This window comes from Xyrauchen texanus, chromosome 1 (genome assembly GCF_025860055.1).
Source record: "Xyrauchen texanus isolate HMW12.3.18 chromosome 1, RBS_HiC_50CHRs, whole genome shotgun sequence".
In the NCBI taxonomy this organism is placed as follows: Eukaryota; Metazoa; Chordata; class Actinopteri; order Cypriniformes; family Catostomidae; genus Xyrauchen; species Xyrauchen texanus.
Window position 1 is genome coordinate 27,667,428 of NC_068276.1, and position 15,731 is coordinate 27,683,158.

General features: G+C 44.2%; 1 pseudogene; it reads right to left on the reverse strand.

Annotated features, from left to right (window-relative positions):
* LOC127646511 (U3 small nucleolar ribonucleoprotein protein MPP10-like) lies at positions 1 to 15,723 on the reverse strand (annotated as a pseudogene).
* Between the last annotated feature and the right edge of the window lie 8 nt (positions 15,724 to 15,731).

The window sequence follows — 15,731 nt, forward strand, 5'->3', positions numbered from 1 at the left end:
TATACAGGGAAAATAAATCTGTATTTAAATAAAAATTACAAGATAAACTATTCATTCAATTTCCCATAATAGCAACTGTGCATACAACATTTGACATTTCTTTTAACATTACAACTTTAGCTTGTTAACAGAAATCCCTTTTTGTTTCTTCTTTGCGGTCTGGTTTTTTGATCCCTTGATTTGACTTTTTACTTGGACTTGAAGTTGGGAGTTAAAGGCCTGAGAAGAACAGAGTGCCTTATCCATCCCATCATTCTGTTGTGTGAAAAAAAAAAAAAAAAAAAAAGTCAGAACATTTGTATCAAATGTTTAACACATCATAAACTTAGTGCCTGGAGCATAGCAAGACGTCCAGACACATGCAAACAAAGCATCTTCATTGCAATAATACATATAACTCTTTTAATCTCATCATTTTAAAATTAAGTCACTAACCGTGAGGATTTTTGCTTTTCCTCCTTTTGTAAGTTTCTTGAGGGTCTGTTCAACTTCAGCTTTGCTCTTTTTCTTGATTTTTCCTGCCGTCGCCTCTTTTGAGTTTCTGTCTCTTCTCCCGCTCCTCAATCTTCAGATGCTTCAGTTTCTTCTTCTTCCGTCTCTCTCGCTTCTTATCTGTGGTCGTTTTCTCTGTGTCTCCAAGTATATCTCCAGCCTTATTCTTCTCCTGAGATAAGGAAATTAAATGCATCAACACGAATCATGACAATTCTGAGATCTACCATTTATATAAATGTTGCACTAAATTGCAATAAATATTTACATTTATGCATTTGGCAGAAGCTTTTATCCAAAGCGATTACAGTGCACTTATTACAGGGAAAATCCCCCTGAGTTAAGTACCTTGCTCAAGGACACAATAGGGTTGGGCGATGTCCCCTAAATTGGCAGTTGACGATGTTGACAGTAAAACATCGCGATGGACGATGATATCGTCGGTGGGGGGTATATAATTTCATATAATTTTTGAAAATTATATGAAAAATTATAATTTCGTTATTTTACTAACCCAACTAATGACTCGTCGGCGCTTTATCAGTAGGTTGCACGACACGTGAAGCATTTTTTTTTTTTAGCTTTCACTTAAGAGTTGTGCACTATTTATTTTAATATATCTCTTTACATAAATACTATTTTCCACTTAAAAACTATAATTTCGTTATTTTACTCACTGATGAGCAAAAGGTCGAGGCAGAAATGACCATGTACCTGCAGGAAATGGCCATTGATGGGGAAGAGGACCCGCTGACTTGGTGGAAAACGAACGACAAAAGGTTCCCTTTCGAGAGGTCTCTCCTATTGCGTAAGTAGCTTACGCTATGGGGAAAACTCCGTTTCTCAAGAAATATTGAAGTCTTTATGTAAAACGCATTGCAGCTGCACAGCAGACAGCAATGAGCGTGGCAGCTCGGTCATTGGCTGTGCTGCAGCAACTTGCTCGAACCAATGACGGGGCGACTCTGAACGCGCGACCAATGAGTGCGCTTCACGCCCGCGCGCTCAGAGCCCGCCAAGATTGCCGTGGCTAAGGCTATATATTAGGCGCCCCGTCATGAGAGTTCTTTAGATTTAATCTCCTTCAGTAAAGACCTTCTCTTCGCTGGATCCTCTGGATTATTGGAGTCTTTTCGCCCGCTGTCGACAAGCCTACAGCAGGACTGCTACGAGGACGCCGGCGCCTTCAGCCGCCTTCAAAGCCTTCTGCTACACCATCCGGCGCGCATCACCTTATATCCTTTACTAAGCAATAACTTTTCAAGTGTTCGCCTCTGCGACGCTTTTTTGTCCTTAGTAAAGAGCAAATTCGAGGCGTTGTTTAAAATGCCTTCGACCTGCGCCTCGTGCAGAGGCCCTCTTCCTAACGGGGACCGTCACATTATCTGCGCTCGCTGCCTGGGATGCCCCGAATGTGACTCCCTGGGCCTCACCGAGCTGCGCGCTCGCTTTGCCGCCTTCGCCGTGAACGAGCCTGCTACCACCGTGCTGCCATCCCCTCTGTTCGAGCCGCGCAAGAAAAAGCGCCGCTCACGGAGGCCGCCAGAGCACGTGGACTTCAGTGACGTCACGCCGGGCCAGTCCCCGCGTGCTTCACCACCACCCGAGGACTCCCTGCCACCAGTTCAATTCACGCAGGCAGACCAGCACCCCTCCGGAGCGCTGGGTCTCGTCTCGTTCGGCGCGTCAGGGGACGACGGTGAAAAGGATGACAGCCTTCCCATTGACGCTGCATCCGACGACTGGCCGGGCTCGGCCTTCGACCCCGCGCCGTCGACACTAGCGGACACGAGCAGGGGCACCAGCATGGACTCAGAAATCGTCCGCATACTGTCCAAAGCTGTGGAAGACCTCGGGCTCGACTGGTCTTCTCCGGAAGAACCCGCCTGCAGCCGGCTGGACGAGTGGTTCCTGCAAGGGCGCCGGCAGGCCCCTCGACAGAGACCCTCCCCTTTCTTCCCCGAAGTTCACGACGAACTCACAAAGTCATGGAAAGCCCCGCACTCTGCTCGCCTGAAGCCTTCTTTCTCTTCCTCGCTCTCCTCGGTGGACGGCGCGAGAGAAAGAGGCTACGAGGGAACCCCGCCCCTCGAGGAGGCTATGGCCAACCATCTGTGCCCACCCTCCACCGCTGGATGGAAAGCCAAAGCTTCTCATCCCTCGAAGCCCTGCAGATCTACCTCAGCTCTCGCCGGTCGCACATATGCCGCCGCCGGCCAAGCTGCGTCAGCGCTTCATTCCATGGCTGTTCTGCAGGTCTATCAGGCCAAACTTCTCCGCACCATGGACGAATCTGGACCTGAACCTGAGGCTTTCAAGGACCCCCGCAGTGCCACTGATGTAGCCCTGCGAGCCACAAAGGCCACCGCCCAATCCATCGGCCGGGCCATGGCTAACCTGACTGTCCTTGAGCGCCATCTATGGCTGACGCTAACAGAAATGAAGGACGCGGATAAGGCGCCATTCCTCAACGCGCCTATCGCCCCAAGCGGCCTGTTCGGACCGGCGGTAAAAGAGTTCGCTGAACGCTTCACTGAAGCCCAGAAGAATTCGCAGGCTATGCGTCACTTCCTGCCTAAGCGCTCCAGCTCGTCACAGAGCCGCCAGAGACCGCCTCAGCTGCAACAGCGAGCCAGGGCGGCGCCTCCCGTCTCCCAACCCAGACCTAACCGAAAGCAGCCGCCTGAGCGACGGGGACCTCGGCCCAAGATCGTGCTGAACCCGGAGCCTCGTAAGCCTTCCTAGCCATAGGAAGAAAAAGAGAGAGTGCGTGTCTCGCAAAAGCCGGACCACTCTCTCCAAAACGTGTAAAACATTACCCAGTCCCCTTACAAGCGGCTGGAAATGTCTGTACAGCAGTCAATGGGCCAGTCACAGAACTCGCTCACCTGCAATCAAACGCCGTTTTAACTGCAACACGCAGAAATCACAAAAAGAGTCATTTTCTGCCTGTGTCACTAAAGGGTCACGTGTCCACACTAAAGTGCGCATTCCCACGTATCAATACTGTCCAATCAGTGCCGAATACTTCCCCAGCTCAAGCTGGACGCCCCATAAATGTAGATTGTGTGCCTATTGTCATGTATGCACCACTACACACAAGCACTGTTCCCACAGTTATAAACACTTCCCCAGTAAAAGCGGGAAATACTATAAAGGTAACGCGTGTGCCTGCTGTCATGCATGCACCCCTACACACAAACACTGTATGCATGCCCAAAAACCCCCGCTGCGAGCGGCAGGCTTTATGAAAATGGCGCGCGTGCCTACTGTGGTATATGCACCCCCACCCATAAGCGCTGCCCATACAGTTTCAAACAGTTCTCTGGCCCATGCCGCGAGCATCACAGATGCGGCGCGCGAGCCAAGAAACTCCCCGCTAAGAACGGGAAGCTTTATGAAAGTGGCGCGCGTGCCACAATGTATGCACCCCCACCCGTAAACACTGTCTATACAGTTTCAAACATTTCTCCAGCTCATGCTGCGAGCATTACGGAGATAGCGTGCATGCCTGTAATCTCACACGCACCCCTGCACTCTGCACTCAACAAAGCTGCTCAGCGCACTCCCGCGCCTCTGAGAGCTGTAAGCTCAGTGTTAGCACAAGGCAATTCGCCGGCAGGGTCCATACGTCACTGCGACACGCCCCCAGCCAGCATTCAGCCCATATCTGTGCGAGCAAAAGCCTGGGAAAAAATCCCCGACATGCCGAAATGGGTTTTGAACATAATAAGACACGGTTACTCGCTTCAATTCGCTCGCAGACCACCCCGCTTTTCAGCGGTGGTCGAGACGAAAGTGAGGAAAGATGTTTCACATGTTCTACGCACCGAGGTGCTCAAACTGATAGAGAAGAGCGCTATAGAAACTGTTCCTCCCTCTATGAGCGAGGCGGGTTTTTACAGCCGCTACTTTCTCGTCCCGAAAAAGGACAGTGGCCTCCGCCCCATCCTAGATCTCAGACATATGAACAAAGCTTTAATGATTCGCTCGTTCAGAATGTTAACGACCAAACATATCCTCGCGCAAGTTCGCCCGGGGATTGGTTTCTATCAGTGGATTTGAAAGACGCTTACTTTCACATTCCGATAGCGCCTCATCACAGGCCATTTCTGAGATTCGCTTTCGAGGGACAGTCATACCAGTACACAGTACTACCATTCGGCCTATCATTGGCCCCCCCGTACATTCACGAAATGTATGGACGCAGCACTTTCCCCCCTGAGACAGCGGGGAGTGCGAATACTGAATTACCTCGACGATTGGCTAATCCTAGCACAATCAGAGAGTCAGTTAACGACGCACAGATCTTGGATTATCAGTCATCTAGAATGTCTGGGTCTGAGAATCAATTTTGCAAAGAGCGTGCTATCCCCCAGCCAGAATATCTCTTTTCTGGGAATAGTGCTAGACTCAGTGCAGATGACGGCGCACCTCTCATCAGAGCGCACGCTCGCTATTCGGCGCCTTGCAACATCATTCAGAGGGGGCGCGCACGCCCCCGTCAAACGATTTCAAAGGATGCTCGGTCTCATGGCCTCGGCATCAGCTGTACTCCAGCTAGGATTGTTGCACATGCGTCCTCTCCAACGCTGGCTCAAGAGCCGTGTCCCCACTCACGCGTGGCGCTCGGGCCACTTTTTAATCAGAGCGAATCACGGCTGTATAAAAGCCCTGACGCCCTGGAAGTCCGTCGACTGGTATCAAACCGGCGTGAGTCTGGGCGTGAACACGCGGAGAAAAATGATCACGACAGATGCCTCCAAAATAGGATGGGGGGCCCTTTACGAGGGCAGGCCTGTCTCCGGTTTTTGGTCAAACCTGGAAAAGCGCCTACATATAAACTGTCTGGAAATGAAAGCGGTCGCCTTGGCTCTCAGAGCCCTGCTTCCGTACCTGAAAACCGAACACGTCCTGGTCCGAACGGGCAACATGACGGTAGTGTCGTATATAAATCGCCAGGGTGGACTCAGGTCGAGCTCCCTGCACTCTATGGCCAGGGAGCTCATCTTATGGTCACAGCACAACCTGCGCTCGCTGAGAGCAGCGCATGTGCCAGGCATCCTGAACCAGGGAACGGACATGCTGTCCAGAGACAAGGTTCTCCCAGGAGAATGGTCTCTCCACCCCCTGACGGTCCAGTGGTTATGGCAAACCTTGGGCGAAGCAGAGGTCGACCTCTTCGCCTCCAGGGAAAATGCGCACTGCCCTCTTTTCTTCTCAAAGAGCACGGACGCGCTCGCCCAAGTCTGGCCGAGCCGCCCCTTGCTACCTCGGTCATCGTCGATCAGAGCTCAGGTCATCAGTCGGATCAGGGAGGTGAAATGTGCAGTGCTCCTGGTAGCCTCTGGAAGAACCAGGCGTGGTTTCCAGAACTGATGCAGATGATGCAATCTGCCCCATGGCTGATTCCGTTGAGGCTGGACCTCCTCAGGCAGGCCAACGGGATGATTCTTCATCCCCGCCCGATCTGTGGGCCCTTCATGCATGGCCCCTCAACGGGTTCCAGAGAACCTCCCCAGCGGAGTGTTGAGAACCATCACTGAGGCGCGAGCACCCTCTACGAGGCGCTTATATGCCCAAAAGTGGAAAGTGTTCAGTGACTGGTGTGATACCAAGAGCTTGAACCCCAAATCGTGCGAGATACCAAGTGTACTCGCCTTTTTGCAAGAGCTGCTGGAGGCGGGCCGCACACCCTCCACGCTCAAAGTCTATGTGGCTGCCATAGCGGCGTCACACAATCCTGATAAAGGACGCTCATTAGGGAAAAACGACCTAATCATTCGTTTCCTAAGAGGCGCTAGGAGAATGAACCCTCCTCGCCCCCCCTCGGTACCGATCTGGGACCTGGCCACGGTCCTGGATGCACTCAAGAGTGCCCCGTTCGAACCTCTCCGAACCGTGCACCTTAAACAGCTCTCGCTCAAAAGAGAGTGGGCGACCTGCACGCCCTGTCATCAAGCGCTGCTTGCCTGGAATTTGGACCTAACGACTGCAGAGTTGTCCTTAGGCCAGAGCACGGGTATATTCCTAAAGTGCTCTCCACACCCTTCCGAGTACAGGTGATATCTCTGGCAGCGCTATCGTCTTCAGCAGACGAAAGTGACTCTAATTTACTCTGCCCGGTCAGGGTGCTCAGAGTATACTTGGAACGTTCTGCCCCGTTCAGACAGACGGAACAATTATTCGTATGCTTTGGCGGCCGCACTAAAGGTCTCGCAGTTTCAAAGCAAAGAATATCGCGCTGGATAGTAGATGCTATAGCGCTGGCTTATGAAGCCAAGGGCCTTCAATGCCCCTTAGGCGTCAGAGCTCACTCTACGAGGAGCATGACCTCCTCGTGGGCATGGTCGAGTGGGATACCCATTGAGGATATTTGTGCGGCGGCAGGCTGGGCCTCGCCTTCGACATTTATCAGGTTTTATAACCTACAGGTCCCCTCATTGCATTCCAACATTCTATCAGCCTGACTGTAGTATGGACTGGAGTACATATATGCTGAGCATTATCTCCTCCCTTATAAGGTCCGTCTCTGACTGACTTAGGGAGTTTTTTATGCATATCAGTAAATAGAAAAATCAGTACATAAGATATGTGCGTGTGTTTTTACAATGAGCGCCCCACCATGGGCCACCTTGGGGCAAAGGCGCTCTGTATTATCCCATTATATAGCTCGCCGTTGGCCGGCTCGTTGAATAATCACTTTGCTTTAAGGCTCAGGCATCTGCCTCTGGCTTTATAGAGCGAAGTCAGCACGCACGCCGTTTTGCATGGTGTTCCCATAGCGTAAGCTACTTACGCAAGAGAGACCTCTCAAAAGGGAACGACTCGTTTACTAACGTAACCTCGGTTCCCTGAGAGGAGGGAACGAGTATTGTGTAAACTGCCGTGCTTGTGCTTGGTCAGTCGCTTCAGTCGATTGAACCAAAAGAACTCTCATGACGGGGCGCCTAATATATAGCCTTAGCCACGCCAATCTTGGCGGGCTCTGAGCGCGCGGGCGTGAAGCGCGCTCATTGGTCACGCGTTCAGAGTCGCCCCTTCATTGGTTCGAGCAAGTTGCCGCAGCACAGCCAATGACCGAGCTGCCTCGCTCATTGCTGTCTGCTGTGCAGCTGCAATGCGTTTTACATAAAGACTTCAATATTTCTCGAGAAACGGAGTTTTCCCCATAGCGTAAGCTACTTACGCAATACTCGTTCCCTCCTCTCAGGGAACCGAGGTTACGTTAGTAACCGAGTCGTTTCCGTTCATGGCAAGATTAGCACGGAAATATCTGTGCATATGTGCTACCAGTACTCCATCAGAGCGGGTCTTCAGCACAGCAGGTAGTGTAGTTACTCCAATCCGCAGCTTATTAAAACCAGATAAAGTGAATATGTTGGTATTTCTGGCCAGAAACATCGAAATTTAAACATGGTCTATGGTGAAAGATATTAGACATCTTTACGCATTTTTTCGCCATCCGTTGCGGCGCTATTCGATTTTGCATATTATTTTTTAAACGTTCATTTGTGTAGTTCATATGACCACTTTACAATATTTCAATAACAAAATTTATTTTGTAGCCTGTGCTGAAGTTAATTGTGCTGCTAATTATAAGTGAAATGTTAATGCCGAGTTTCGGTCTGAGTGTTGTTCCGTTTTCTTGTTCTTTATTTGTTGTTGTTCTATGTTTTAATAAATGTGTGTTATTCATATTCACCTTGTTTCTTTCATTTGATTTGACATTATGGATTTATGGCCAAGGAAATTTTTCTTTAAAAGTATTAACCAGACAAAAGTTATTTGACGTTCAGCTGGTCTGGGTTTATCTTAAACTGCCGCTTCAGTGTATACAAGAGCTATGTGACAATGAGCAAGATTTTCTGAGACACTACAACTACTAATAATTAATTAATAAAGGCTATTTTCTTGTAGCCTACAACATAAAATATTTTAATCTAAATGTACAGTGTAAGACATAAAAAAAGACAAGAAGCTAACAATGTCAAGATCAATATTTGTGTAGCCTGCCTGACACGGTATTTTCACAGACTAACACGTCACGTCTCTGGCATATACTACAGTATTTAAAATAGCATATATGCATTAGTTATATTCTCAATTTAATTTACAGAGCAATCCCTGCAAAGTTTTTAGGTTAACTATAGAAGAGACTAGGATTAGTGAGTCACACTAGCAAGACTCGCAAAAGGGGGCGTGGCATCACGACGGTGGCTCTACATCGTGATGTTGGTCAGCCATCACGATGGACGATGATATCGTCCATCGGCACAACCCTAGGACACAATGGTGGTGGCTGTGGGTATCGAACCAACATCCTATTGATTAACAGTTATGTGCTTTAGCCCACTACACCACCACTCCAAATACCATCTTGAACACTTCACAGTGAAGTTCTCAGATCACAGTTGGCTGATAAATAGCTGTAAACTGGAATAAAGAGCAGGCGGCACAAACCTTTATTTCCTCTGGGGCCAGCAGTGTGGCATCACTGGCACTGACTGGAGCCACTTCCTCCATAGTGATCGAAGGCAAGTTAGAGACCACTTTCACCTCAGGAATATGCTAAACAGAGGAAGTAAAATACTTTTTTATTATAACTTTGTCTTTTTTTCCAAAGAGATGCACTTTATTGGTCTGGACAGGAATTTAGTTTACACAATACAACCCTATCAAATTAATAGATTCATTATATGGACATTATATAGAAGATATTTTCAAAAGTTGTCATCTATAATACAGCAGTGAGTTTCAAACTGAATATACTGTACATCAAAACAGAAAGTGGCCTCTTCACTTTTGCGGTTTCACACGTTATTTGTATAATTTCAATAGACTATTTACAGACACTAATTGGTCTCTTCTGTTATATAGAAAATAGCATTCCAGACATTCTGCTAAACATCTCCTTATCCTTTAAAGTAATAGTTCACCCAAAATGAAAATAATTATTTATTGTTACTGTTTCAAAAGGAGAATTTTCTTTTCCATACAATGACCAAAAAATAAGAATACTATAAAAGAATCCACATGACTTGTGCGCTATATTCCAAGTCTTCTGAAGCCATACAAATGTTTTTCTAATGAAAACACCACATTTTAAGTGTTGATTCTCTGACAATCTTTCTCTCCATTGAGCTGTGAACTTGAAAATGGCTCTGACTGGAACAGTCTAATTTGTGAATTAGTTTTTCAACAATACATTTGAGGCCGAACAACAATACATGGTGTAATATATATATATATATATATATATATATATATATATATCACACACACACACACACACACACACACACACACTAGAGGTGGGTAAAAATATTGTTTTTCAGATGCATTACAATCTTCATTTGAACGATCTCGATATTGATTCTTAAATCCCAAGAACGATCTTTCACTTAATGCGCAACCCTCTACTACAACGAGAGGAAACCATTTGCAACCAAATAGCATGCTTTGCAACTAAAGTGAATATATTTGGGAACTGGCTGGTAAAGGTTTACATTTCACTCACCAGTAATTGTGCAGTTTAGTTGTGAAGTGTTCAGCAGTGAGATACTTTCACAGTGTGTTGAGAGTAAAAGTTGTTCTGTGTAATGTGTGTCCAAGACGAGATCCACGCAACCCATTTGCCATTTAATACAGTCTCTTAATACACTTTCTGTTCTTTACAGTCAGTTATTTATCAAAAACAACTACAAAAAAACATTTAATTCTAATCATGCATCATATAGATGAGGTAAAGCTATTAGTCCTCTCTAGTTAACATGAGCTCGTTTAAAGGCGTTGTTTACAGAAATGCTGTTTAAAAATATATATATATATTAGATGGCGTACTGGTTTTGGCACGTGCTCAACAAATCAGTGTAAATACTTGCAAGTAGTACAAATTAAGCAATTTAACAATAAATATGTAACAAAAATAATAAATGAAATATAATGGCTTATTTATTGATTTAATATATTTATTTGTTCATTTTTAAAAAGCCAAAATGATTCATAATAAATAATAATAAGTATAATTAGTAAAATGAATATTTTCCTAATGAACCTATTTAAAAGGTCCACTGTAAAATTAACAGCATTATCTGGAAGATCATTTATTTTATATGTAAGCAAAAGGGATATTATAACTGAAATAAACCCATGTGAATCAGTAATTAGCTTTTGGTAAACATCTCATGGATCAGACATCACTACTGAGAGCTACAGCAGAGGGGAAGATTATCAGTGAATAATGTCTTGAAATATTTAATAGTTTCAGAAGACTTGGGATGCACAAATGTATACTTTTGGACTTTGTTTATGGTGCCTTTGTAGAGCTTTTTTGTCCCTTACAGAGCTTGATATGTGTGATGGTCACTATGAACTGCTTTTTTTCTTGAAAATAGCTGTATGTAGATTCTTAAAATTCTCCTTTTGTGTTCCATGAAACAATAATAGCTTATGGGATTTGTAACAACAGAAGAGTGAATTTTCATTATTGGTTGAACAATTCCTTTCAATCATGTGAAGGAAAAAATGTCTAGAGCCAAATTTACTCACTGGTTTCGGTGTAAAGTGGAAGTTTGATAGTGCGTCCAGCTTGAGGAAGAGTGTGTCCATGAGTTTCTGGATTTCTATATGTGCTGGATTCTCTTCCTCTTCCTTCTTGTCCTGAAGCCCACAAAAAAATTAAATACACATAAATAAAACAGTCTCAGCCATTATTTGAGGTATGCTCCGTTTTATACTAATATCCACATGTGATGAGGCACTGCAGCTGATAGGGCTCACCTGTATCTGTTTGACATATTCCTGCTCATAAACCTCTGCCAGACTCAGTTTGCTCTTCTCGTGGTCCAGAGTGAGTCTCTTCTTATACTCAAACACCTCCTCTTTGGGCTTTTCTTTCCTTACCACATCATCCCACACCTTAGACACAACAGGTCAAACATGAAATATTTACAAAATAAGCATAAGCCTTTATTAAACCAGCTGAAGCGATAGGTCTCTACGCCACTGTATGCTGTTATTAGCATATAAAGTGTCTATGACTAAGATTAGAACATGGACACTGAAGTTTAAACAAACCTGATCTTTGATTCTCTGTTTAATTATCTCCTCAAGCTGTAACATAGTTTCCTCTGTGATTGCGGGTGCTGTTAAAGAGAGAAACAAAGTTATGCAAACACTAGAAACAGAATTGGGAATTGTTTTGTTAAAATGATCAGCATGAAACCCTTACCCATCCTGGAGGTCTGGTCAAACGCCACATCTTCCTCCAGCATGCTGTTCTCTGGCCGAGTCTGAGCAGTCACCTCTCCACTCAGCTGCCACGGCTTCTCTGACAATGCAGCTTTCTCCAGTTCATCAATCTTCTGTCCCATCTATAAACATTTATGTCAGTTACATAGTGCACAGCTGGAGGGTTACTGAAAAACTAGGGCTGCATCTAACGATTATTTTTAAGGACGAGTATTCCTGTGATGGAGTGTGCATCCCCCTTAGATCGGGACACTTCGCGCAACTCATAGAAGAGGCACTGACCACACAGAGAAATGCCAGTTTTGGAGTTTGTAGTTATTTACATGATCTGCTTCCATATAAATTGAACTTTAATAAAGCTATAACGCATTAAATATAACTGCATTTAAGATGTAACGCCGGGGTGTTTCCTTTAAAGACACCCATGACGCAAGTTTTGCTTCTGAATTTACTTATTTGTATAATTCCCTCATACTTTGGCATCTACATCACCTGAAGCTGTTTGGAAAGTTCAGAGTGCATCTGGACTGTGATCTGTGTAATCTGTGCTGCTCTTGTGCATCATCATTAGAGTTTAATGTGATCTCATGTTACGTTAAATGAGATCAAACGACTATTCGACAACATCGATGTCATCAACTAATCGTTTTAGCCCAATGAAAAACTAGCAAATAGATTCATTTTCAATAAGGACTTCATATTTAGGAGGAAGACACACCTTTTCCTGTCGCTTTTCAAATGCTGACTTGGACTCCGGTTTATGCACATTTTTAGCTTTTCCACCCAGAATATCTTCCACATCCTCCCCTTCACTATCCTCAGGGAGGTCAAAGGTCACTTTCTGTAAAGCATTTCTGGCTTTCTTGCTTTCAGCATCACCCATGTCACCCCTAATTCGAGAGTGGAAAAGTTTAAGACATCTAAACAAAACTCTTATTGTGTGTACAGATAGCACACTCGAATGGAAGATGACATGCAGTCTCACTCATCCAAATCAAAATCTTCCTCATTCATATCATCTTCATCATCCTCCTCTTCTTCTAGCTCATCATCGTCGTCTTCTACTGCTCCCTCAAAATCATCATTAGATTCCGGTTCAGTGTCTGCATCAGAATCTGTCTGTTCAGGCTCTCCATCCACAGGAGAAAATCAATCTTTGTATTTCATATCTCTGGAGCTTTTCATCTGTAAAATACAAGACAATTAAGAGTGTGTGAAAACAATAAAGAGGTGGAGTAGCAATGACTCTGTTAAAGGGACAGTTCCCCAAAAATGACAATTCTCTCATAATTTATTTACCCTCATGTCCAGATGTGTATAACTTTCTTTCTTCTGCTGAACACAAATAAAGATTTCTGGAAGAATAACTGTGGCAGGTCGGAGGGCAGGGCCAGGTCATGATTCTGCACACCCGGCCCCTAATCAGGCAAACTAGCCCTCGAGAGGGATAAAGGCCGACCGAAGACGGCAGTGCGACAGAGAGAGAGTGAGATTTACAGACAGCTGTCCGACACCGTGTGTGTGTGTGTGTGTGTGTTTGTCTTTTGGTTCAGTATTATATTAAACTATTATTTATATTATCAAGCTGGTTCTCACCGCCTCCTTTCTATTAATCCCTTTACAATATCTAAGCTCTGTAGGTCCATTCAAATTAAGTGAATGATGACCAAAACTTTGAAGCTCAAAAAAGCACATAAAGGCAGCATAAACATAACCCATACGACTCGAGTTCTTTAATCCATTTCTTCAGAAGAGATCTGATCAATTTTGGGTGAGAACAGACCAAATTTGAATTCCTTTTTACTGTAAATTTTGCCATTGCAGTCACCTGGCACAATCATGATTTCAATCTTCTAGTGCTTGACTCAAGCGCAGAGTGCTATATAGTACTTGGATGTGTACACAAGCTTGAAATCATGATCGCTAAGGAGACTGCTGTCAAGATTTATAGTGAAAAAGGAGATACATTTAGGTCTGTTTTCACCCAAAACTGATTGGATTACTTCAGAAGACATGGATTCAACCACTAGAGATTTATGGATTATTTTCATGCTACCTTCATATGCTTTTTTGAGCTTCAAAGTTTTGTACTCTGTTGACTTGCATTGAATGAACCTACAGAGCTGAATTATTCTTCTAAAAATATTAATTTGCGTTCTGCAGAATAAAGAAAATCATACACATCTGGAATGGCATGGGAGTGAGTAAACGACTGAAATTATGAATTTTGAGTGATGAGTTTTGGGTGAACTATTCATTAAAGATGGCCTAATCAATTCTGTCTTTGAATCAATTCCAGAGGAGTCTATTTAACAGCAATGAGTAAGTAGCAAATGAAAAAACTCAAAGTAGAAATACTGTGACTAAAACTAAATGTTCCAAAACATTTTACATACACATGTGTGTTACCTGTTTCTGTTTTTTCAAACAAATCAAAGCTTAGTTCCTCTTCATCATCTGTTGGAAAATCCTGAAAGTAGTCTATTTCCTCCCCTACACTCTCCTTTCCCTCTCTTTTATCCATGTCATCCAGAAAAGCCTCCATTTCTGTCATCCAGAGAAGTCATCCACTTCTGATACAGTCATGTTAGATTTTGATAATTTAGCAGTTGACTGTCTCTGTTTGGTTTGTTTCTCAAATTTATCTACATCAAAGTCCAAATCGGAGTCTTCGCAAGAGAAGTCCTCTTCCTCATTGTCTCCCGATGGATTAGGTCTTTGCTCCAATTCCTCCTCTTCATCTTCCTCTTCCTCCTCGATCTCCTCAGCCAAATCCACATTATCTCCCTCGTCAGCAGCATCCTCTTCCTCTGTTTTTTCAAGAAAAGTTATTGAGTCATCTGTGAAAGCTTGCCCAACTGCATCCTCAAACTGCGTCAGTAATGCACTATTCTGAAGCTCCAGCTCCTGCCAGATTTGCTCCTCATCAAAGTTCTCGAGGACCAGCTGCTCAAGTGGGCTTCCTTTACAGCCTGCAGGCTCATGAGTCTTATGCAGATCATAAAGTGTCTTGGTGAGTGATGTGAATTCTCCTGCCAAAGCATCCTGTACACTGACAGGGAGAAAAGGATGTGATGTTACAGATCTGTGATATTAACTATAAATAAATCTCATGAGATTCCTTCAGCCTGTAAATCACATTTCAATCTGGCATGTTGTGGTTAAAACAACGCAGTACATTTCACTATCAAAATAATAAAGATGTATTATTTTTTCAACTCCCAAAGTGAGAGTTATGCACATGTGTGACTAGGTTTGCCACTTTTACAGTTTTAAACTAAGGGACACATAAACATCCTCCACAGTTTTAGCAATAAAAGCGTTGAGTTAATATGCATTATAAATAATTAAAAAAAAATACACATTTAATATGTTTAATATGTATTATTTTCTTTTCGATTATTTGGCTTGTTTATCTAATTCATGTATAATTTTTTTGGTAGGATTCTTCTTTCACCTGTACTTGTCTTATGACTCAGTGATTGCATTCATACATTGTTTGATCTTTTTGAACATTTATTTAGAATAAAATACACAGTTTTAGCACCATTAAGTCCCTTACCCACCATAGGCACATTTTCCACCTTATATCAATGTTAAATTAGCGATCTGGAACGATTTCACCGTGACGCCATCTCACCAGCGTTTATACGAGATAAATCACGTGACGTCCCGTATTTTACGGGACGGGTGGCAACCCCATAGACATCATATAGATAGTCTCTATATAATATCTATGGGCAACCCTATGTGTGACTAGTTGTTGGTAAGCTATCCAGCTGACTGAAAATTAGACTGCAAATAATTCTAAATTATTTTAAGAAATGCCATCCGTGATAACAAAATGGTTCAATCAAATAGTGTGCATCTAACCTGAGAAATAACTCGGGGTGCGCTGTGATGGTGTTTATTAGTTGTAGACAGCTATCCAGCTTGCTGCTACCTGCTCGCCATCGCATGCGATCCCGCGTGCGTTTCGTAAATAC